The following is a 25,988-nucleotide window of genomic DNA, read 5'->3' as shown; positions in this document are numbered from 1 at the left end:
TTCACTTCCAATCATGCTTTGCACAGGGCTGAAATGTACATTTTAAAATAAAGTGATATTTTATGAATTGTTTTTTAGCAAGATGAGAAAACGGAGAGACTTGTTAATGTTTAATGTTGTATTATTATGTTGGTATTCAAAAGTTTCTGCTATGTTAGTATTTTCGGGGGTTACCATTGTGGTGAAGTGTTGAGCCTGTGCTCGGACCGAGGACCTGCTACCCAGAATTTGGTTTGTATCAATAATAAAGCAACCATGGTAGCACTCTAGTTGAAACTAGTATTGCTTCTAGACTGCCAACACCACATGTATAAAGAAATGTTATAGTAAGTTTGTTATGTAAATCACAGGAATAAACAAGCAGCATTAATTATTGAGTTATTTGACTAATTCATGTTAAATGAAAACCATTCGTTGTCAATGAACACCATTGATACTAGTTGTACATCGTTGATATATATATATATATATATATATATATATATATATATATATATATATATATATATATATATATAATCATTAGAAACAGATTTCCCGGCATTTCTTTTCTTTTGTTCCATAGCAGGTGTGTACAGATTATTTAGCTTGCTTAAAAATAATTTTGCTCTCGTTAGTAAATGTTTTTTGATTGCAGTCTTTTTCTGATTTCATTGTTTTCCTTGGAATTGCTTCTCAGTTCCATGCAATTCTAAGATTTTCTTGGTTCATTTCATGTTTTATAGGCAACCTCTGTCATGTTAATTCAGATTAGCACAGTTGGTTTTAATTTAATCTGATTTATTTTAGTTCAGGACTCCATAGTCCAGTCGTAACTAATCTGTACTTAATCTGTGTTACAGAAAGCCATTTTTTAAATCCTTATACCCCTACTTTTCATAGTTCCTAGAACTATTGGCGGAAGTACCGGATTTTGTCGTGTTTGAACCGCAGGGACTAGGAACAATTTTAGTTTTAGGAACTCCTTTTGGAAGAACTTTTTTAGCTCCTACTTCAGAGTCGGGTCTAAACCAGTACATTAGGGACTACCAGTGACATTAGTGACGCTGACTGGCCGAACGCATGCGAAACACCAGCAGCCGCCATTTTAAAAAAAAGCCAGGCTATGTAAACACAGATTATAGCAGATTTACTCCAGAAACTAACTCTATGAACATGGAAAACAGTGATAGATGGGCCTCTTAACCTTAGCTTGCTGAGGAGAAAATCCAACACAGCTTTGAGAGGACCAAGCCAAACATATGTTTTTCTGCTCAGCTCATTTATTTATTATTATTAAATTATTTAATTGTATTTCTTTCTCTTTTTTACTAAAGGCAGTGGCAGCAAATAGCAAGTTTCCAGTCTTGCTAAAGAAAAGAATGAATAACTACGTTGGGTTTTTTTGTGTAAAAACTGTGGTTAACATGGGTCAGCATTTTGATTATATCAATGTTGTTGGAGTGTGTCTTGTCATACAATTTCAACACACAATACAAACTGATACGTATCTGAAAAAGAAAATGACGCATATCAACACGATCTTCCGCTTTCTTATTCTCGTCCTGTAAACCAAATCCTTCATCATCAGCATCTACTGACTTTGAAACCTCCATCCACATCGATCAGGTCCGTGTTGGAAACATGATCATGAGGTAGATGCTCTCGGCTCGCTGTGTTGTATAGTGGACTGTAAACGTGTCCCTGAGTTCACTAGCGGTGCTTTTATTGATGGACGTAAATCAGATTCCTAGTTCCTCTCTTGAGACGATTTCAAAACCCACATGCCCTTGTGTCGCCCTCCGTGAGCTGTAACCTGGTTAAAAATGCTTCAGAGAATCTTTATAATTCATCAATAAGCCACTGAAACCCTGTCAGGTTCCTACATGCGCCTTGAGATCGAAAACTGTAAAAAAGGATTTTTAGAAGATGTATATAAAACAAAGATTTTTCAAGTATGTTTTACAAGAAAATACCATTTCAGATTTTCTACTCTCATTCTGTGTGTTACTTTGTAATTATTTTTTTGATATTTCTGAGTGAAAATATATATTATTATTTTTCCTTCGCGGGATGGTACAAAACTTTATCAAGTTTTTGGCTCTTGCAATGTGAACACACACACACACACACACACACACACAAAATCATGGACATGATTCGAAAAGATTATATGGTCCTGAAAAAAAATTGTCACCTTTGTCTTGTTAATGGTCAAAAATGAGCACATGAATAGGAGACGAATTTCATTTAGAGGAAACGTTTGGTACTGCGACAAAATAAAATATTCCTGAAAGCTAATTTTTTTAAATATCAACCTCATATCTGGAACACAACTTGTTTAGATTTATGGCTTTGACTTTCTCAAAGTTTTAGAGTAAAACATGATTTGGAAAATCTAGAATTAATGTCAAATTTAAAAATAGCATTTTTTTGAATTTCTCCTAATAATATGCTTAAACTTCTATAACTTTTTTTTTGTTTCACCGCTTTAACATTTTTCATCACTTAAGCAATAAGCTGCCAATTGTCTTCTTTAAAAAAAGACCAAACTTCAGTCTGTGCTCCAAAACATTTTAGATTTACAACAGTTTAAAGGGATATTTCACCCAAAAACTAAAATTCTGTCAGTATTTACTCTCCCTCATGTTGTTCCAACCCCGTAAGACCTTCGTTCATCTTCGGAACACGAATTAAGATATTTTTGATGAAATCTGAGAGCTGGATCACTCCATAGGCTTCTAAGGGATTGACTTTTGCCAGCCCCGAAAAGTTATTAAAGACAGCGTTAAAATAGTCCAAGTGACTACAGTGGCTCAATCTTAAGTTTATCAAACGACGAGAATACTTTTTGTGCGCAAAAAAAACAAAAATAACGACTTTATTTCAACTATTCATTTCCTTCTCTGTTGGCCTCGAGTCAGTTCACTAGTGTAACAGCGCAGCGCTTCTGTGTTGTACGTCACACGCATCACACACATGACCAGCGTCGACCAATAGTGAACCTACATGTGACGTAGCTCTACGCAATCACACTACGCTAACTGACTCGAGGCCCACAGAGAAGGAAATGAATAATTGAAATAAAGTCGTTATTTTTGTTTTTTTTGCGCACAAAAAGTATTCTCGTCGTTTGATAAACTTAAAGGGCACCTATTATGCAAAAATTCACTTTTACATGGTGTTTGAACATAAATGTGTGTTGGCAGTGTTTGAGCAACCCTAGAACGATAAAAATCCACCCAGTGGTTTTTTTACAATCTCAATAAATCATAAGTACTGTCTCAGAACGAGCAGTTCTAAGATTCGGCTCAGTGTGACGTAGAATTGAGCAAGCCCCACCGACGTGGTTTGATTGACACTGTGGTTTTGGCATAGACCCCGCCCTCGGTGATCTGTACGCCATCCACCATTGTTTCAACGTCAGCCGGTGTTCATAAACATAAGTGTTCTGTTGTGGGATGTAATAATGTACATAGTAGTTTTCACTTACTTCCGACATCAGATCCACTGAAAACGCAGTGAATGGATTTTATTTGCGAAGGAAAGGCGCCACTTAAACTTCCAAAATACGTTTGTTTACGCGAATCATTTTCTGACTGACTGTTTTGTGAACGAGGGTCAATTCAAAGCAGGTCTTGCTTCAAAGTTAACCCTCAAGTGTGGATCGTTGCCTACTGTTCGCGATCCAACGTCACCTCCAGTAGAAGTAAGTGTATTTTATGATTTTTGAGCAAATAGTCATTTAAGTCGATGTCAGCCAATTCAACAACAAATGCGTCTAAAGTTGTTGTCGTCGTCGTAGGATGTCTGTGTATATAATTCAAACCTTGTTCGTATAGTGTGTAACCACACGTTTATAAATATATATATTTTTAAAGATATTGTATTAAAAACTGTGCATGTTTTCTGTAAAGACAAGACATCAAAATTGTTATGTTTATACAAAGGCCAGCACATCGACACGAAGCTGTAGAACGAGGGATATTGTGCAGCAGAAACATCACATAAATGTAATTTCGTTTGTACGTAGCAAACGTTATCACAGTATTTGTGTTTGTAGTTTCAAAAAATTGCGCCAACGTTATCACAGTTTGTGTGTGTCTGTGTGTGTGTTGCACATCCATAATTGCAAAGGGGGTGCGATTACAACTCTATAAGTACATACATGTATCAAATAACCATTCCGAGACGTCCTGGTCCATTCTCATTTGTGTTTCTTCTGCCGGAGTCTCTTCATCATCTGGGTCTGATTCCGGTTCAAACATGTACGGCTGAATGCCATACAAAACAGCGGGTCTCGTCTCTCACTTTCAGCCATTCTGCTTCTACCGACTGTTTATTGCCATAGGTAGCAAGTTACGCCCTCATCCAAAGGCTGGGCGGGGATATGCAGCTCATTTACATTTAAGGTGGTACACACCAAAACAGCTCTTTTTAAAACAGGCCCCAAAAATGACATTTTCAAATGGTTATAATAAATTAACTGTGGGGTATTTTGTGCTGAAACTTCACAAATACATTCTGGGGACAACCGAGACCAATATTACATCTTCTAAAAAGGGTCATAATAGGTGCCCTTTAAGATTGAGCCACTGTAGTCACTTGGACTATATTAACGAGGTCTTTAATAACTTTTCGGGGCTGGTAAAAGTCAATCCCTTAGAAGCCTATGGACTCTTACGGGGTTGAACAACATGAGGGTGAGTAATTACTGACAGAATTTTCATTTTTGGGTGAACTATACCTTTAAGTTAAGTCAACATTTTCAGGTCTATGCTCAAAAAGTGGTTAACAGGTAATAAATGGATCATAACTATTCCATAAATATAATTTAGTACAATAACATCACCTAAAAATACAAATGTTTAAATAAAAAACATTATCAAACTAAAATATAGAACATTGATTTAATTGAAATTAAAAAAATTCAGTAATTTTTGATTGTCACGCGATCAGCAACAGAGGGTTAAATGCATTGCATTACCTAACATTAACTAACAATGAGCAATACATTTGTTAATGCTTGTTCACCCCAAGGATGATAACTATAAAAGATAACGATAAAGATATAGTTCTAAAAATCTTTCTCAATATTAAAGAATAGCAGTCCACACCACAGCTATAACGATAAAGGTACAGAGAAACTATATGGTTGGAATCACTTTCACAGCTGAAGAGCGATAAAAACAATGACAGCCAATCAGAATCCAACCTCTTGTAACGAGCTTAAGCATTTAAAATGACAGGCAAACACGCTCTTAGAATCAACAGAACAATGTTTTCTGCTTGTGTGGAACCTAACATAAGCCTGACGTTGTCATACTCAGATTCTATTCAGATTGTGAGTCTGATACTGCTCCATTAGGGATGTGAATGGTAGTAAAAACAAAGTGAAGCAAAGTCAAACGTTCAAACGTTCATGTGCCTGTTCTTGCCTAGAATAAGCTGCTTTCATACAAAAAGAGCTGTATGGTCATGAAGGCTAAATTTAGAATGACACGCATGAGGACAGAGAAAAAAGTAGAAGAACAAATTAAGGTTTATCTGCATGCATACACACACACACACACACACACACACACACACACACACACACACACACACACACACACACACACACACACACACACACACACACACACTGAGCTGTTCTGCTAATAGTCGCTGTTCTCAGCCTCAAAGTCAAAATCTTTTAGAAGAGTGCAATAAAAACAAGTGCATACATGCAGTTTGGGAAAAAAAGTGATGGCAAAATGCAATGAAGGTCTACATTTTTAATACACAAAATAAGTATTATAGTCTCAGTATCTAATGCATGCACCAGTCAAGTAACCGCAAAAGGCTCAAATAACATGTAAAATAAAACATGGAACAGAACAACATAATAGTTTGTGAACTTACACACTGACTAACTTCCCATTTATTTCCCCTTATTTAGTTTCACTGTCCTATAGTTTTCCACCCTTATCTCAATATAGACACGATTCTCACGAATCCACAATGTCATTTCCACAATGACAGATCTAAGATTGCTTAATGCTTTGTCACTCAGAAGTAGAGTTTAAAATCATTTATCATTCTAGTAATCATGTTCTCTTAACCTTGTCATTGCCTTACAACATTGTTACCATTTGCATGCATTAAAAAAAAATAACTACACTACCAGTCAAAAAAAATATTTTTCACATTTTAGAATAGGCTAATAGTAAAGTTAATAAAATAACATTTATGTTTGGGAAAATAATTTAGTGACTGAAGCATGTGACAAACGTAAACTATATTTAAGCTTTTTTGTCTACTCTCGCTCTGGACTGTTTTTTTTAAATAATTAATTAAAATTAATTAAAATAATTGAACATGCATGGATGAATAGTACACAATAAAATTAATAATGTGTATTTAGAAGATAGACGGGGAGAATTTTATACTTTAAACACTATTGAAGGAAGAACATGTATTTCTCACACCTGTTACTGTACACTATACAGTTTGTCTACAAAAAATAGCATGTGGAAATGTACAAAACCAAGATGCTAAATTAAAGAGCAGGAACTAAATACTCCATGTTTGGCCATGACAGCTTTGCAGGTGGTTTATCTGACTCATGTTCATCATCAGATGGAGAAAATTATGACATAGGAAAGATTAATAAAATGATGGTGGAATATGCAAATGATGTGGCAAATTCAGCTGGCCAGGTACAATAGGCCTTTGATATAAAAGTACAGTTCACCAACTTTGTACTATGGTAAAGTTAACATCATGGGACAGAAAAAAACCTGTGGCAAACTAATTTATGCATAGAATATTGAAGCTATTATTTTAAAACGTATTGCAGCTGCACAGCGAGCACAGAGCAGAGCGTCTAGCTCGCTCATTGGCTGTGCTGCAGCAACTGCACGAACCTATGGCGAGGCGGCTGAGACGGGCAAACCAATCTGGTCGCTTTGCGCCCAGGACGCGTCAAAACCCGACAGAATGGTCTATAAGCAGACCGTTTCGCCATATATTTAGGTTAAATCGACTTCCCTACTCTCAGGGAAGCCAGGTTACGTTAGTAACCGAGTATGTTCCCTTTTGAGAACGTTCACTTCGTATTGCAAAGCTATACGCAGTGGAACCCATTTTAAAATGCCGTGATTTTAGCTAGCGACTTCGTCAAGAACCATTACCTGGTTAACAGTAAAGTTTGAAATTCACAATTCCCCCCAGGACCGGACAAAAGGTCGGGCCCTTTATTGAGGTATAATGTTTCAGAGGCTCGGGGCCGAGGCCTTAGATAGAAAGTACCCGTGCCTGCAAAGCAAGGACCTCTAGGTTATAGAATCTCACAAATGTGGATGGTGAGGACCAGCCTGCCGCCGCACAGAAGTCTTCGATTGGTACACCACTGGAGGCCGATCTGAGGGATTTGTATATGACACCACTGACATGTTGTCCATGCGGACCAGGACGTGGAGTCCCGCCAGATTTTGGAGGAAGGTTTTCAGGGCTAAATGAACCACTCTTTTATTTCGAGGCAGTTGATATGTACGCACTTCTCCGGGCTCGACCAGAGACCGGAGATTGGCCTGACCTCGCACAGTGCTCCCGAACCCAGGTTGGAGGTATCCGTTGAAACCACTTTCCTTCTCGTGATCCACCCTGATACGTAAGTGACCGGAGCACCATGCATGAGCTGGCACTCAGCGTTTCAGCCATCGCTGCAGGGGACGTGTAGTAGGCCTAGTTGGAGTACTGACGACGCGGAGGCCATAAGGCCCAAAACCCTCTGAAATGTTCTGAGCGCCCTGCGAGAGCCCGCTTTGAACGATGACACTAGCTGCTGAATGGGTTGGCGGCCAGAGATGCGCGGCCACAGCTCCCTCTAGGGGGAGCAACGTGTTGTAGCCCTTCTCCTCAGCGCCGTCAATAGTGGAGAGCGTTGCGGAAGTTGATGTTTTTAAGGGGGCCGAGTGAGGAGCGTGCCATGATTTAGTCAGCTCGTCATGTACCTCGGGGAAGCAGGGTGCTGGTCTTTTTACGAGGGGTCTGCTGACGCCCCGGCAGAAACCACCCACCGAGACAGCTTCTGGTGGGCTCCTGAGGCGGGACCACTCGATGTCGAGGCCTTTGGTAGCTTTAGTGAGGACGCGAATAAGTTTAGCGTCTCCGCTCTTTCAGCTTCTAGAGTGTCGCGACGACGAACCCACAAAAGTAGCAAAAAGGATATAAGACTTCTTTTGCCGGATAGCGGCGATTCAAGGGAAGGCGGTGCTGAGTTTAAGGTGCCGTGTCTGCTGATCAGGTCGCTCGTTCCGCTGCAGGGGTTCGTCGATGGTGAAGGCTCAAGAGATCAGTGAAGAAGATATAGCTACGCAATACGAAGTGAACGTGCTCGAAAGGGAATATATATATATATATTCCCTTTCGAGCACGTTCACTTCGTATTATATATATATAGTATAGTGTATATATATATATATATATATATATATATATATATATATATATCGTAGTATATATATATCGTAGTATATATATATATAGGTCCTTCTCAAAAAATTAGCATATTGTGATAAAGTTCATTATTTTCCATAATGTAATGATAAAAATTAAACTTTCATATATTTTAGATTCATTGCACACCAACTGAAATATTTAAGGTCTTTTATTGTTTTAATACTGATGATTTTGGCATACAGCTCATGAAAACCCAAAATTTCCTATCTCAAAAAATTGGCATATCTTGAAAAGGGTCTCTAAACGAGCTATTAACCTAATCATCTGAATCAACTAATTAACTCTAAACGCCTGCAAAAGATTCCTGAGGCTTTTTAAAACTCCCAGCCTGTTTCATTACTCAAAACCGCAATCATGGGTAAGACTGCCGACCTGACTGCTGTCCAGAAGGCCATCATTGACACCCTCACCATCATTGACACCCTCTGCCGGGGCGTCAGCAGACCCCTCGTCAAAGACCAGCTTCCCCGAGGTACATGACGAGCTGACTAAATCATGGCACGCCCCTTACTCGGCCCCCTTAAAAACAAGAGGGTAAGACACAGAAAGAAATTTCTGCACAAATAGGCTGTTCCCAGCCACCGTGCACAGGCGTGTGCAGGAAATGGGCTACAGGTGCCGCATTCCCCAGGTCAAGCCACTTTTGAACCAGAAACAGCGGCAGAAGCGCCTGACCTGGGCTACAGAGAAGCAGCACTGTACTGTTGCTCAGTGGTCCAAAGTGCTTTTTTCGGATGAAAGTAAATTTTGCATGTCATTCGGAAATCAAGGTGCCAGAGTCTGGAGGAAGACTGGGGAGAAGGAAATGCCAAAATGCCTGAAGTCCAGTGTCAAGTACCCACAGTCAGTGATGGTCTGGGGTGCCATGTCAGCTGCTGGTGTTGGTCAACTGTGTTTTATCAAGGGCAGGGTCAATGCAGCTAGCTATCAGGAGATTTTGGAGCACTTCATGTTTCCATCTGCTGAAAAGCTTTATAGAGATGAAGATTTCATTTTTCAGCACGACCTGGCACCTGCTCACAGTGCCAAAACCACTGGTAAATGGTTTACTGACCATGGTATTACTGTGCTCAATTGGCCTGCCAACTCTCCTGACCTGAACCCCATAGAGAATCTGTGGGATATTGTGAAGAGAAAGTTGAGAGACGCGAGACCCAACACTCTGGATGAGCTTAAGGCCGCTATCGAAGCATCCTGGGCCTCCATTACACCTCAGCAGTGCCACAGGCTGATTGCCTCCATGCCACGCCGCATTGAAGCAGTCATTTCTGCAAAAGGATTCCCGACCAAGTATTGAGTGCATAACTGAACATAATTATTTGAAGGTTGACTTTTTTTGTATTAAAAACACTTCTTTTATTGGTCGGATGAAATATGCTAATTTTTTGAGATAGGAATTTTGGGTTTTCATGAGCTGTATGCCAAAATCATCAGTATTAAAACAATAAAAGACCTGATATATTTCAGTTGGTTTGCAATGAATCTAAAATATATGAAAGTTTAATTTTTATCATTACATTATGGAAAATAATGAACTTTATCACAATATGCTAATTTTTTGAGAAGGACCTGTATATATATATATATAAAGGTTATATATATATATATATAAAGGTTATATTATATATATATTATATATATTATATATATATTATACTATATATTCCACTGTATACAAATGAAATGCTGCATGTGTTCAGTGTTTAACAAGCTCACAGACTCTTAACAGTAACATTTCCAACAACTCACCACTTTCTGTGTTTGTAGTGATGGCATGTCTATTCCTAATACTCATATGGGTGAATTTAACTTTGAATATTACACTTGTGTAATTCGTCCTGATTCGAATTACATTGTAAATCAAGACCAAAACCCAAGCCTCGGACCATCAAGAAAAAACAAAACATATACTTTGACTAAGTTACAGCTTGCCAACTTTCAATCAACAACACAAAACAGATCTATCTACGTGTTCGCGCATGCACACAAACTCAAAAACTGAACAAAATGCGATGAGCGGCACAAATTGTCAGTAGTCGATTAACGCACTTCTACTTTCTCCAAATATATTACCACAGTAAATCGGGATACAGATTTTCTCAGTATCTCAGGTATTAGCTTGAGATACACTTCAGGCTAATAGCCATAACACATTCCCAGATAGCAATGAGTCGCGGACAGCCGGCGGCGCTCCGTATGCAGTAGAAGCGTCAGAATGGCGTAATCGCAAACACGTTTGACGGCGCACCGCCGGCGGCAGCCGCTTTTTAAAAGCGGCAGCCGCCTTCCTACCGCCTTCGTTCTGCGGCCGGCCCGCAGGCCAGCCGCCGTTATACCGAAGGCAGACCTTCCGCGGCCCGTCGGAGGCAAACGCTATTTTCAAGCGAGCTGTCCCGCCGCTTATTGCACTTATATATATTTTTAATATTTATAGCATGCAGTTTATCAAGAATAATGATTGATCAAACCAGACAAATTTCCATTTGGCATTTTAATTCCACATTTCAAAGTAATGTAACCGTCATTAAAACAAGATGTCAGATCACTGAAATATAACAGAAAAATACAAATACATATATACATACACACACACACACACACTAACATGCAGGTTTCCAATTAAATTTTGGTAAAAAAAAAAACACTTGTAAAAAACACAATTTTAACAATTACAATACTTGCTAATAATATAGGGGGTCAGCTCTGGGATGAAAAGAATTACCAGTAAACACAAGTAATGAGGATATTTGGTACCAAAGAAAGTGAAGGATACCAAATAATTTGAGGTATAACATCATATTTACAAGTGATTTCTAACAATAGGATAAGTGGTAATAATTTAGAGTAAAGCTCTGGAGTAGAATATACCATTATAACTGCAATGCTGACCTGTGGCACAAGTATTTACAAGCTATATTTAACAATAGAATAACAGTTAAGCACTGTGACGGAATGAAGTAGAATATTTGGTACCAGGTAATGTGCAATATCAAGTATCAGAGGTATGAAATAGTATTCCAAGCTATTTTTAATAGAATAACAGTTAAGCACACTGATGGAATGAAGGTAGAATTTTTGGTACTAGTTAATGTGCAATATAAAATATCAGGCACGAAATAGGATTTACAAACTATAATAGAATCGTTAAGCACTGACGGAATGAAATAAGCCAATACTGAAGTCACGGCAAGTAGAATATTTGATATTTTGATGTGCAGATATCAAGTATTAGATGTATAATCTAGGATTTACAAGCTATATTTAAAAATAGAATAGTTAAGCACTGTAACAAGTCTTTTTTAGAGGTCTTGATGTTACTGACTGCAGGATAAAAAAAGGGTTCCAGTTATCAGTGATGCTGGGGTGTCAGCCTAGGTTTAAGGGGTCAGCTGTGGGTCCCTCTCAGCTGTGCGGCGCCTTTTTCCACCTTAACAGTCAGATGCTTCATTCAGGTAACGCGTAACGTTAACCTGGATCGCTTCAACAGTGGCATCCTGGGTCGCCGGGTTCTTCCGGATGGCTCCTGTAGAAAATAAAGATCTGTCATTCCATTTGAATGGCATAAGGTCATACACATATACTTAAATATAAAAAAATATCCAACTTACTTTGAACAATGGTCTTCAGGAAAAGGTCTCTAAAACATGCTTTATCCCCTACACCAGTCCAGGTTGTATTGATGGAAAGGTGATTAGAGAAGATACTCTGAAGCATTCGCCACACGGTTGTCTTTAGGTCCCTCCCACATGCGATTTCCAAAAACCGAAGCTGAAAATACAAAAAAACAAAAGTGTAACAAATTACATTTCTCTGAAGCTTCTCATAAATTTAAAATGTAACAGGCTGTGGATTCAGACTGTAGAATATGCAGTGTACAATCTTAATTTTTAGAAGAAAAAAAATGACTGTTTTTTTTTTTACTATGGCGTTATAAACGAAATCAGCACACTTACAAATCGTTCCTGGAGCTCTTTATCCTGCCTCATACTGTTGTCAAGTAACGCCGAATCTTCCTGGGTGTCAAGGGGGAGTAACAGATCCCCTGGCTGGGATAACTCTCCAACAGACACATTGGCACTGAAAATGTTGCAGCATAGTGTCCATTTTGTTGTCCATGCTACGCACACCATCACCACACTCTCCAAGACGTTGCAGCATTGGGGTCTGATCTGCACCTACAGGGGTTCCCAGAATAAAGTAGTCAGTCCTGGTCCCTCAACTACTAAACTATGACAGTTATATCTAGGTCTACTACATGTACAGGTGACCCCAGTGGGAATTAAACCAACAACCAACGCCTGCGTTGTTCGCAAGTTGTACCTGATTGCCCAGTGCGAGCAAACGTCTTCAACATTGTCCCAACTTGCTTAACCTGCTCTCGAAGTGAGCCGCTGTCATCTGAAGCTACAAAATGAAAGGCATATGGTAATTTTGGACCTACATCACACACAAAAAAAGTTAAATTTAAGAAAGTGTGCATGTTCTCACCTGCTGGTGCATTGCTTTCCCTCAGGGCTTGTTTTTCCATTCTGGAGTCTCTGGAAATCTACATTAAAAAAAAATATACAACTAAAGGCACTATTTTCAATACTGTTAAAACACTGGACACTAAGACATAGGCCTAGAATATACCTCCATAGCAGAAAACTTCATGCTGTACACGAGGTGCCAGGGGGGTCCAAGGGCCAATAACTGAGCAATGACTTTCTCCTATTGTTTAATCAGGCACCCAAGGAAGTTTTCAAATGGGAAGCATGAGATGTTATCAAGGACACCATACTTTTTGGCATCTTGTCTGAGGTGCACCAAACCAATCCATGCATGTTGTATGTCACATGTTCTATTCCATAAAGCTTGCTGCAGTGATCAAAGAGAACCAATATTAACCACTGTTGCTACATTGTGAACTGAACTAGCAGCATACTTGTTCGGACAAACAAAATAATTTACACAACTTATATACATTATTATGTTATGTTTTGTTAGAAAAAAACACAAGTTATACGTAGTCTTTCTAGATGTAAAGCTTTGGCTAACTACTGTAAGTAGCGAATTACATTTCTACATGTAACGTTACAAGCAACATTGCTTAACCTCAGTGTGTACAGTAACAAAGGCAAAACACCATGTGTTAGCTAACACTTGCTAACGTTAGCTACTGGACTAGCAGCATACTGCAAGAACAAAGATTACTAACTTAGATATTTTAAAAAGATAAACTAAAAACAATGTAAACATAATACTGCGTTACACAAAAAGGAAACATATACTTACTTAAACGATGGTAGTCGATAACTTTGCTAGCTAGCAAACTGTAGGCTGTAGTAACTTCGGCAATCTTCTTCTTCTCTTGATTAATGGCGGATTGTAAGTTGTAACCAACTTTTAGGTGCATACCGCCACCTACCGTACAGGAGTTTGTAACACCGTGCTATTTAAGTGTTCTAATCTAACTGCGGCAAACTGATGCAATGTGCTCTAGTCATATCGTTAGGAGAGGGGCCAGCCTCAGTGGCTCCAGTGCATCATCGAGCCACAGTTTTAGCCCCGCCCAAAAAATCCTGAACACAGCAATGTTGCAAAACTACTCGGTTACTCACGTAACCTCAGTTCCCTGAGTTAGGGAACGAGTATTGCGTAGCTATACGCAGTGGGGAAACTCCTTTTCCTCGATTTACTGAAGCCTTTATGTAAAGCGCATTTGCAGCTGCACAGCTAGAACATGAGCGTCTGGCTCGCTCATAGGCTGCGCTGCGGCAACTGCACATCCAATGGCGCAGGCGCCTCTGACGTGCAACCAATGAGATCACTCTGCGTCATACACGTCAGAGCCCGCCAAGGGGGCGTGACCTCAGTCTATAATAGTCCCCGAATTCGCCATTATAGCAGGTTTAACGACTGAAGCGACAACTTGCCATGTTACTATAGTGCGGCTGGCTACGCAATACTCGTTCCCTAACTCAGGGAACTGAGGTTACGTGAGTAACCGAGTAGTTCCCTTTCGAACGGTCACTTCGTATTGCGTAGCTATACGCAGTGGGGACGCCATGCAAAACGCCGCACTGAGTAACTGGCTGCCACTGCAACTCAGGCCCCTGAGCATACAGAACAAGCCATAACCGCATAATTATGTATAAATAGACCAGACACCGTCAGGTCTAAAATAGTACACATCAGTTAGAAATAACCCAACATACTACACCAATGAACCCAGACACTGTCGGGGTTATTGGTATATGAACATATAACCAGTCAAGTGGGTTTATATATGAAATTATAACCGGCCAAAGCAGGTTTTATATATGTATGGAATATAACCGGCAAAAGCGGGTTTTATATATGTCATATAACCGGCCAAAGCGGGTTTTATATATATGTAAATATAACCGGCAACAGCGGGTTTATGCATGAATACAACCAGCCAGCAGCGGGTTTTATATATATATGTGAATGTGATAGTGCACAGTAATATATGACAAGACCAGCCACCGACGGGTCTTAATCATACCGAAAGCACCTTCGCCTGCAGGGAAGGCACTTCCCTATTATAGAAACTCATAAATGTGGAAGGCGAGGACCAGCCGGCCGCATCACAAATATCACTAATGGGAATGCCAGATGACCAAGCCCATGACGAGACATACCTCTGGTCGTATGGGCCTTGATACCTATAGGGCAAACTTGACCCGCTGCGGTATAAGCCATAGAAATAGCATCCACTATCCATCTAGACAGTCTTTGCTTAGTGACTGGATCCCCCTTGGATCTACCACCAAAGCAGACAAAAAGCTGTTCTGATTGTCTAAAAGACGCAGAAAGCTCCCGATAGATTCTCAGCGCTCAGACAGGGCAGAGAAGATTAACCTCTCCATCCTCTGCAGAAGGAGGGAGGGCTGATAATGTCACCACCTGTGCTCTGAACAGTGTTGAGAGCACTTTAGGAACGTAACCATGTCTGGGCTTGAGGATGACTCTGGAGTCATCTGGACCCAACTCCAAACATGCAGGGCTCACAGAGAGCGCCTGCAGATCTCCCACTCGTTTGATAGATGCCAACGCCATAAGGAGAGCGGTCTTCAGCGAGAGGGTTTTTAGATCAACCGATTGGAGCGGTTCGAAAGGCGGACCTTTCAGAGCCCCCCAGGACCGTGGAGAGGTCCAGAGGCGGCACAGACGAAGGCCTGGAGGGGTTCATTCTCCTCGCACCTTTCAGGAATCTTACGACCAGGTCGTTTCTTCCCAGTGACTGGCCAGCCGTCAGAACATGATGTGCTGCTATGGCTGCCACATACACTTTGAGCGTGGACGGGGAGCAACCCGCGTCCAGCAGCTCCTGTAAGAATGAGCGAACCACTGATATCACACATGACTCTGGGTCAGCCTGATTTTTCGAGCACCAGCTGGAAAAACCTGACCATTTTGAAGCATACAGGCGCCGAGTCGACGGGGCCCTGGCTTCAGATATAGTGCTCAAAACCTTCTCAGGAAGGTCCTTGGGTACCCGTTGAGGGGCCAAACATGAAGGGCCCATAAATCGGGTCTCGGATGCCACAATGTCCCGTTCACCTGTGTGAGGAGGTCTTTCCTCAGTGGGACAGGCCATGGGATTGTGTCCGATAACTGAACTAGTTCCGGGAACCACGATCTGGTTTTCCAGAGAGGGGCCACCAGAAGGACTGGGCACCCGCTCTCTCTGACCCGTTTGATGACTTGTGGAATCATCGAGACGGGGGGGGGGAAAGTCATAAAAGGGACGGTTGGGCCAGACATGGGCCAGCACGTCCCTGTTCTTCGAGAAGAACAATTTGCAGTGGGTGTTGATTCTCGAGGCGAAAAGGTCGATTTCGGCCTCGCCAAACACCTTCCATATTAGACTGACCGTCTGTGGGTTCAGGGACCACTCGCCGAGGGAAGTGTTGTCCCATGAAGGCATATTCGCGCCCACATTCTGGACGCCCGGGATATGCGCTGCTCTCAGAGAACTCAGGTTGGTTTGTGCCCATATAGAGGAGGTCTCTCGCCATCGCATGCAGGTTCCCTGACCTGATGCCCCCCTGGCGATTCATGTAGGCCACCACTGACGTATTGTCTGTGCGGACTAAGACGTAGTGACCTCTGAGGTTCGACAGAAATGCCTTCAGGGCCAACCCAACTGCTTTCATCTCCAGACAGTTGATATGTAAGCTCTGCTCCGTGCTCGACCAGAGGCCGGATGCAGGCATGCCCTCGTGCAGCGCTCCCCAACCCAGGTTGGACGCATCTGTAAGAACCACTTTCCTCCTGGAAATTGTTCCCATTGTCACCCCCTCGTGGTGCCAGTTCTGAGCCCGCCAGGGAATCAGGGTTCTTAAACAACCGTGATTCACCATAACGCGCAAGCTGCCTGACTGCCATGCATGAGTTGGCCCACAGCGTTTCAGCCAATGCTGCATCGGGCGCATGCGCAGTAATCCCATGCGGAGTACTGGCGATGCTGCTGCCATGAGACCAAGCAGTTTCTGAAATTTCTTCAGTGGCGCGCGCTCGCGCAATCTGAAAGTGCCTGCAAGCGCTCGCACCGAGAGCGCGCGCTCTGTGTGAGTCACGCTGTCATAGCTCTCGAGTCTAAAACTGTGCCCAGAAAGATCATGCTCTGGCTGGGGGTTAGTTTGCTTTTTGAAACATTGATTGTGAAACCCAGGCATTTTAGATGGCCGAGAATCAAATCCCTGTGAGCTAATAGCTCGATTCTCGACTGTGCCCGCACCAGCCAGTCGTCGAGATAATTTAACATGCGCACTCCCTGAAATCTCAGAGGAGAAAGCGCTGCATCCACACACTTCGTGAATGTACGGGGTGCCAACGATAGACCGATCGGCAGAACGGTGTATTGATAAGCCCGGCCCTCGAAGGCGAATCTCAAGAATGGCCTGTGACGAGGATTTATTTGAATGTGAAAGTAAGCATCTTTCAGATCCATTGTGACAAACCAATCCCCCGGGCGCACTTGCGCGAGGATATGTTTGATAGTTAACAATTTGAACGGCCGTCTCATGAGAGCTTTGTTCAAATGTCTCAAATCTAGAATGGGTCTGAGACCGCCGTCTTTTTTCGGAATCAGAAAATAGCGGCTGTAAAAACCCATATTTTTTAGCGCGGGGGGGACTAATTATATCGCCCCTTTTGCTAATAGATTTTGTACTTCGGTGCGAAGCACGTGACCCACGTTGCTTCTCACCGAAGTCTCGAGAACCGCCTGAAATTCCGGGGGTCTGCGAGCGAATTGGAGCGAGTAACCTCGCTTTATAGTGTTTATGACCCAACTCGACACATTGGGGATAGCTTGCCAGGCTAGAACCCGTGTGGCTAGGGCTTGACACACTGATTGGGGCTGGTCGCCTAACGTAGGGGGACCTGATACCCTTATATTGTGATTTGTGCACACATTGAGTATTGGACTGACTGTACAAGCATTTGCGTGTGGGGAAGTCAGTGTTACAACAGGGGAAGGGGCCACCTAGTGAAGGGGGACCGTGAACCCATATATTGTGATTTGTGCACACATTGAATGTTGGACTGACTGCACAAGCATTTGCGTGTGGGGAAGTCAGTGTTACAACAGGGGAGGGACCGCCTAGTGAAGGGGAACCGTGAACCCATGTGTTGTGCTTGTGAAACTGATAGCTAACATTTTGAACGGCCGTCTCATGAGAGCTTTGTTCAAATGTCTCAGATCTAGAGTGGGTCTGAGGCCGCCGTCATTTTTCGGAATTAGAAAATAGCGGCTGTAAAAACCCGTATGTTTTAGCACAGGGGGACTAATTCTATCACCCCTTTTGCTAATGAATTCTGTACATCGGTGCGAAGCATGTGACCCACGTTGCTTCTCACCGAAGTCTCGAGAACCGCCTGAAACTTTGGGGGTCTGCGAGCGAATTGGAGCGAGTTGCCTCGCTTTATAGCGTTTATAACTCAACTCGACACATCGGGGATAGCTTGCCAGGCTATAACCCGTGTGGCTAGGGCTTGACACACTGATTGGGACGGGCCGCCTAACATAGGGGGACCTGATGCCCTTATATTGTGATTTTTGCACACATTGAGTGTTGGACTGACTGTACAAGCATTTGCGCGTGGGGAAGTCAGTGTTACAACAGGGGAGGGGCCGCCTAGTGAAGGGGGACCGTGAACCCATATATTGTGATTTGTGCACACATTGAATGTTGGACTGACTGCACAAGCATTTGCGTGTGGGGAAGTCAGTGTTAAAACAGGGGAGGGGCCGCCTAGTGAAGGGGGACCGTGAACCCATATATTGTGATTTGTGCACACATTGAATGTTGGACTGACTGCACAAGCATTTGCGTGTGGGGAAGTCAGTGTTAAAACAGGGGAGGGGCCGCCTAGTGAAGGGGGACCGTGAACCCATATATTGTGATTTGTGCACACATTGAATGTTGGACTGACTGCACAAGCATTTGCGTGTGGGGAAGTCAGTGTTACAACAAGGGAGGGGCCGCCTAGTGAAGGGGGACCGTGAACCCATGTGTTGTGCTCGTGTACTTTATTTGGGTCGCCGTGAAAACGGCGTTTGTTTGCAAAGACGCGCTCACTGCTGCGGGCCTGTTTACAATAATAAAATCCCCAGCCGCCTGAACTGTACAGGGGGCTGTGGGAAGTTTTGCTGGCTTCTTTGAGGGTGGTCCGGCAAGCGCGGGACACGTGCCCTCTCTTTCCTTTGCGTGCTAGGACGGCTTTGGCGGGAAGCGTTCGGCATCAGCCGCAGGGCGGGGCTGAGAGGCCTGTTTCGCCGGCTTTGCTGGTCGGCGCCAGCTAGCACGGTTAGTTCCACTCAAGCTCGAGGTCCGCGACGGCCTGTGTTAGGATCCGAAGCATTTCAGCGTTGGAGTTAGTCCTGCCTCGCTGGGTCCGCCGAAAGAGACGAGGCCCGCCACGTGGTGGTGGGGGGGCGCTGATCTCCCTCGAACGGGACCGGAGATGACTGAGCTGGAGTGAGTGAAGCACGCGGGGACGTGGCCGGCGTGCATTCACAAACGTCCGTGCTCTCTGGATGCCGTTGGCTGCGGCGCTTCTTCTTCCTCGGCTGAAGTAGGGCCGGAGAAGGGAGCGCGGGTGATGCGGGAGAGAGAGCTAACGTTAGCCGAGTTCGCAGCACGGAGATAGGCATGCACGCGCAGGCCGCACATCCGCCGACAGAGAGTGCATTCTCTGCGTGGTAGAGTCCCAGGCATGAAATGCAGCTCGCGTGTTCGTAGGCCTCGCATAACACGAGGCATATGGAACAACGCTGATACAGATATAAACACATAATAAACAGATATTGAAAAGGATATCGCCGGATAGCCACAGGAGAGACGGCGTCAGGAGAAACACGGTTGAGATGTGTAGTCTGCTGAACTGTAGCTCGCTCAGGCTGAAGGCTTGTTCGACGGCGAAGGCTCAATAAATGGTCAGAGACGTGTAGTTTGTCGCTGAAGGAGTAAAATCTGCTATAATGGCGAATTCGGGGACTATTATAGACTGAGGTCACGCCCCCTTGGCGGGCTCTGACGTGTATGACGCAGAGTGATCTCATTGGTTGCACGTCAGAGGCGCCTGCGCCATTGGATGTGCAGTTGCCGCAGCGCAGCCTATGAGCGAGCCAGACGCTCATGTTCTAGCTGTGCAGCTGCAAATGCGCTTTACATAAAGGCTTCAGTAAATCGAGGAAAAGGAGTTTCCCCACTGCGTATAGCTACGCAATACGAAGTGACCGTTCGAAAGGGAACTGTACGGTCTAACTCCACAATTCAGTACTTCACAGTTCACAGTCTTTGTAATGTGTTTTAGTAATACATTTCTAACATTTATATGTTATGTGTTTAGATTTTTTTAATTGCCTTTAAAAAAATAATCTGCTAAATTGTTCATACCATTAATTAAATATCTATTTTAAAACCTAATGAGAAAGATATTTCTTGCCAAGTAAGTTTTATTGTCAAATTATTTTTGGTTTATTGGTGCATGTCTCAAATATGCATCAATCAAAGAAATGTAAATAATTTGTACCTGCATAAAATAATTAAATATATTTTACTGTATAATCTTCAGAGTTACAAAGTAATTTAAATGTCATTTCCTAAACCTTATCATGGAATCAAGAGGCAAGAATCTGTTATAGCCTAAACCCTAATGGCTTTGGAGCAAAAAAAAAAAAAAAAAATAGCCATGGCTGGTCGATTCTGAGAGTAGAAATCCTTGTATTTCAAAGCGGCTTGCCGCCAGCCGGCCGCGGTCCATTAGACGGAGGCAACCGCCAGAGAAAATGAAGCAGTCGGCCCGCCAGCTATTCGCCGGCGGCATCTCGCAAAAAATGGGAGTGACGAATTCGGCGGCAAACGTTTCTTCCCCGCCAGCGAGACGCACCTATAGCCGACAGCTTAGGGCCGGTGGCAAAAAGAATCCGTGCGGATATTTTTTGCTATCTGGGTTAATTCATCCAATATTTTGCTAATAATCAAGAGTAACGCCGACATTAAGCGTTTGCGAAGTAAATAAACCCCCATAACTTACCTTTTTAAAAGTCAGCGCGTGCGAACCTCCTCAAAGCGTCATCTTTCCATCCGTTCAGTTGTAGATTTTTGCGATAAGTCTATCTCAAACACCTGAGTGTTAATCATTGAGCACCAGATCGATTCTTTTGGTGAGTTGAACTTGAGAAATACCGTCTTGTGACTGACAGTCGAATAATGGTCAGAGACTAGATTTCGCAGCGCGTGTGATTAATCAGGAGAGTTTGTGCTGTAATCTCTGCCATTTTCGAGCTGTGTTGAGTTGATTTTCTGTGCCACAAGGAAGGAAAATCGAGTGATGTTTCTTCAGTACTTGTTAAGCTTCTTCTTAACTTAAGATGCATAGTGTATTAGATTGCTTAGTACCGATTGTTGTTTCAATAATTTAAACGTCACTGATTGGCCATTGGATTCATGCACTCAACAGACATGTCTGTGATTGGTTACTCATCGCTGGGGGAAAAAAGGCTTACAACAATAATCAAGATTGTGCGCAAGTCAAACAGATTTTTTTTTGTTTGTTTGTTTGTTTGTTGGTAGCTCTGAGTTTAAAGTACTTTTATACTGGATCAGACTTATATTTTGCCTTGTGGGTAATAAACAAGTTTTAAAAAATCGCATTGATTTACATGGAATGAGGGACCTGAGTCACATCTGACTCTTTTCACTTATGTAAACACTTAGGACACCTTAGCAATGCCCTTGCAACTACCTTGAGAACATAGCAACTGTATAACAGAGCACTAACCAACCAATCAGAACATTATGGCAACCATATAGCAATGCCCTAGCAACCACCCAGAGCCCCATAGCAATGCACTCAGAACATCTTACCAACTACATACAGTAGCAACATGTCTGCAGTTTAGCTACAATTTTGATAAGCAAGATTTTCATCAAACTAATTTTGCTGTGTCAGTAGATTACCGGAAATAGAAAGCAATTTACATTAATGTATTTTGTGGGCAATGTTGAGAATGCAACACATGCATTGTGTTATGAATTATGATTTTGACATATTTTAGGATAGGAGTGAAACTGAGCTTGGGTTTAGTGTCAGATTAGTATGATCTACCACGATTTACCTAGGTATTGCAACACTTTTTAAACTATTTTAAAATCTATTTTTTATTAGAGAATCGATATTAAATTCAAACTGAATTGCTTTATTTTTGTCCTTGCTTATAGATGAGGTTGACAGAAGTTAGCCACTTTCGTTTCAACAGAGGATGAAATGTGTCCAGCAAGGAGAAAAGTGGTGACAACCGATGCTTCTCTGACAGGTCGGGGGGCCCATCTGGCAAGGCAGAACAGTCAGAGTCTCATGGGTGTTCCCCTGGACCATGGAACACATCAATGTGCTGGAGCTGAGAGCAATTTATCTGTCTTTGAGACACTTGATTCCGTTCCTACAGGACAAGCATGTTCTTGTAAGGACCGACAATATGTCGGCAGTTTATCACATCAATCATCAAGGAGGCAAACCAGGAGATTTCTGTTTTGGGTCTACCCGAGATTCGCCTCTCTCAGGGCAGTCTACATACCCGGAGTAGTGAACCGGGCAGCCGATCTCCTTTCTTGAACTGGACCTCTCCCGGGGGAATGGCGATTACACCCGGAGGTGGTGAATCTGATATGGGCCCGGTTTGGAAAAGCCCACACCGACCTGTTTGTATCAGCCGCGACGACCCACTGCAAGATGTGGTTCTCTCTGAACGGCCAAGGTGGGCCTTTGGGACTTGATGCACTGTCTCACAAGTGGCCGGGAGATTTATTACACGCTTTTCCTCCCCTACCATTGATTCTTCATTTGCTCAAACGGGTGGATCTGGGACATTGCAGGATCTTACTGATCGCCCCGAAATGCGCCCACTTCTCATACGTTTGGTACAGGGCCATCCGTGGCCACTACCAATCAGAGCAGACCTTCTCTCTCAAGTGGAGGGTCAGATCTGGCAACCGAACCCAGACACGTTACAACTCTGGGTTTAGCCCCTACCTAGCCCCTCTCTTGTCAGCTGGAGGAGGCAGTAAGGAAAACCTTAAACAATGCTAAAGCGCCTTCCACTTTAGATAACTACTCGAGCAAGTGGCGTGTGATCTCTAACTGGTGTCAGGACAAAAACTTGGACCGCACGAATTGTGGTCTTGATTCTATTTTATGTTTTCTTCAGTCACTTTTAGTATCAGGAAGAAAAGTCAATACAGTAAGAGTTTATGTTGCGGCTATTTATTATTTCCATAGTATTTTGGAAGGTTTATCCGTTGGTAAACACATGTTGGTTACTCAATTTCTCAAAGGGCCACGTCGCCTCTATCCAGAAAAAAGGCTGAGATCACCATCCTGGGATCTTCCCATGGTTCTACAATCATTGATTAGAGCTCCGTTTGAACCATTGGCCCAAGCGGATCTTAAATCACTAACATGGAAAACAGTTTTCCTTCTTGCGATCTGTTCAGCAAAAAAAGTGGGTGAGTTACATTCTTTAATAGTAAGTGAAGACTGTCTGAAATGGAAAGTAGACTATTCAGGGGTCTCTCTTTGGCCGAATCCTGCTTTCCTGCCTAAAGTTCTTAAGTTCAAACTTTCAGCGTTTCAACCTGATCCTGATCTATATTGTACAGAGCTTGATCTTGCTACCTTATGTCCAGTTCGAGTACTTCGCACATACATTGCGTGCACACAGTCGTTACGACATTCACACACTCAGTTGTTTTTGTGTTTTGATAAGAAAAGTGTTGGAAAACCAGCCTTGAAACAGCATCTATCACACTGGATAGCAGACACTATTGCACAAGTATACTCCAGTCAGAGCTTACCAGTCCCAGGGAACCTGGTAGCTCATTCTACCAGGAGTCTGGCCACATCCTGGGCAGCACTGAAGCGGGTGGCACTAACGGACATATGCGCAGCGGCATCATGGACCTCACCTTGTACCTTTGCTAGGTATTACAGGGTCAATGTAGCGGACCCATCTTTCAATGCAGAAGTTACTCTTTATTGAAGGCTTTGCTGTTGCGATGCTGTAACACCAAGTCTAAAATCTTACCCAAGTCTAACTAAGGCAGTATACAGTAGAGTTCATATACCTTTAAAAGGGGAGGAGTTACATAGAGATGGAGGCACTCTGAAACATAACCATGTAAATGAGGTATACAGGTTTAGGAACCTGCCCTAGACTGAGAGTGTTACATATTCTAATCCAACCAGCCGGACTATTCAACGATTGGGACAGTGGCTCCGAGAGCCATTAGAACAAAGGGTGAGAGTCTCAGTCATCTGACTCATTTAACTTACAATAGAGAGAACAGGACTGGCAATGAATCTCTTGCTGATACTCTGATACCTAAATTCAGTCTACTAAACTTTCTCAGTTTCTATACTATTGTATTGGAAGCTCAATTAAACATTTAAATAAAATTTGTAATCCTACAGTGGCGACAAGTGACTGTTAAAAAATGAATTTGTAAACCCAAGTATCATGATAGTATCGAATCAGGAGATAGGTGTATCGTCCCAGCCCTATTATTTACCCATGCAGCAATGAGGATAAAGAGGGTCTTATGATCCGGCCTACAGACTTTTTATGTAAAATTTCACCTCTCAGTGTCATAAATGCACCAATCATGAGCACTATCACAGATTCCCTCAATGTGAGGCCGCATATATGACACCATATTTAACATCCTGACCGCTTGAGCAGCAACACAATGACTAAAAAGTCATCCATGTAACAGGATTAAAGGTTAAACCATGGCAGAAAGATGCATGTGAACAATCCATCACTATTAATCAGTTATTGACAGAGATAAGTGGAGGTTGCTGCAACCTTGGACATTCTGCATGCTTTCATTATACAGTTGATGGGTCACATTAGTTATTTTTCAAGAAAGCATGCTTTTTGAGAAACCCACCATGCATGACCTCAGATCTGTGCAAGTTAGCAACTAAATGCATTTCAAAATTATGACATGCTGAGAAACAAGCATCATACATCACCATCTTTGTTACTGAGGCATCTCACCACAAGATCAACACTGCATCCATTTTATTAGTGAGGTCGTATTTGTGGAAATTAGTAGATCTCAATATTTTGTTTAATTTCGTATTACCACTGACAATATTTGGTATGTATAATAAATGAGAGAGGTTTCTGCAATAGTATTAATAAACTGACTGTGTATTAAAGGTCTAAACTTTATCATCGATAAAATCAATTTCTTTCCATTTCATACATTTCTACAACTAGACATATTTTAACCATGTTCATGCTTTTTTTTTACTGAATAAATATAATTGTTTTCACAATTAACATAATTATGCTGATTATACGTAATTTGAATTAACGCTAAAAACATAATTATTTAAATGAAATAAAATAGATGCAAATAGTTAATAATAAACTATGCATTGATTTCTTTGAGTGCAGGAATCTTACCCATTTCATTTATGTATGACTGACAAATACGTATATACATCACATTAAGTTTATTAATTTGTTAAAACTATGCAGTCCAAATGGGTGGATTTTATTTGCAATTCAAATGCATGAATCTTACATTTGAGGCCTATATATTTTAGTGTATAATATTTTGATTTGTTTAATCTTTTTAATTGTACATGTTGTGTAATTGAATATGACTTAGCAGTTCTACCACAGTTGTGTTGCATGAACCCAATGCTATTTCACAATGATCCCTGAGGTTACGAACCTCCATTAGGAATTTCTGCTATATCGTGTAAAAACTCTCTCAGAGTAATGATATTGTGATCTGTGTGTGTGTGTGTCAGAGCACATAATGTCATCTGTAGACCTAAAGAGTCCTGTAATGTGCTGCTGGAATCTGGAAACTATGGCTAATGATCGTGTCAATCTGAGCAAATCAGACCTCTTATGAGAGGTTAAGGCATGAAACATATTATACACAAGCACATACAAGCAATGTATGTTA

The 25,988-nt window shown here is 42.1% G+C and overlaps 1 long non-coding RNA gene across 1 annotated transcript; it reads right to left on the bottom strand.

Annotated features, from left to right (window-relative positions):
* Window positions 1–11,943: 11,943 nt before the first annotated feature.
* Window positions 11,944–12,497, bottom strand: LOC143746309 (uncharacterized). Its single transcript, XR_013206480.1, has 3 exons — window positions 12,438–12,497; window positions 12,093–12,252; window positions 11,944–12,007 (listed from the first exon to the last, which is right to left on the bottom strand). It is a non-coding gene; the product is annotated as an uncharacterized LOC143746309 (long non-coding RNA).
* Between the last annotated feature and the right edge of the window lie 13,491 nt (window positions 12,498–25,988).

Source organism: Siphateles boraxobius, unplaced genomic scaffold, assembly GCF_051911475.1.
Source record: "Siphateles boraxobius isolate OS27281-9 unplaced genomic scaffold, OSU_SipBor_1 22, whole genome shotgun sequence".
Taxonomy (NCBI): Eukaryota; Metazoa; Chordata; class Actinopteri; order Cypriniformes; family Leuciscidae; genus Siphateles; species Siphateles boraxobius.
The sequence above is the reverse complement of the archived record's forward strand: the minus strand, read 5'-3'. Positions and strand labels throughout refer to the sequence as shown.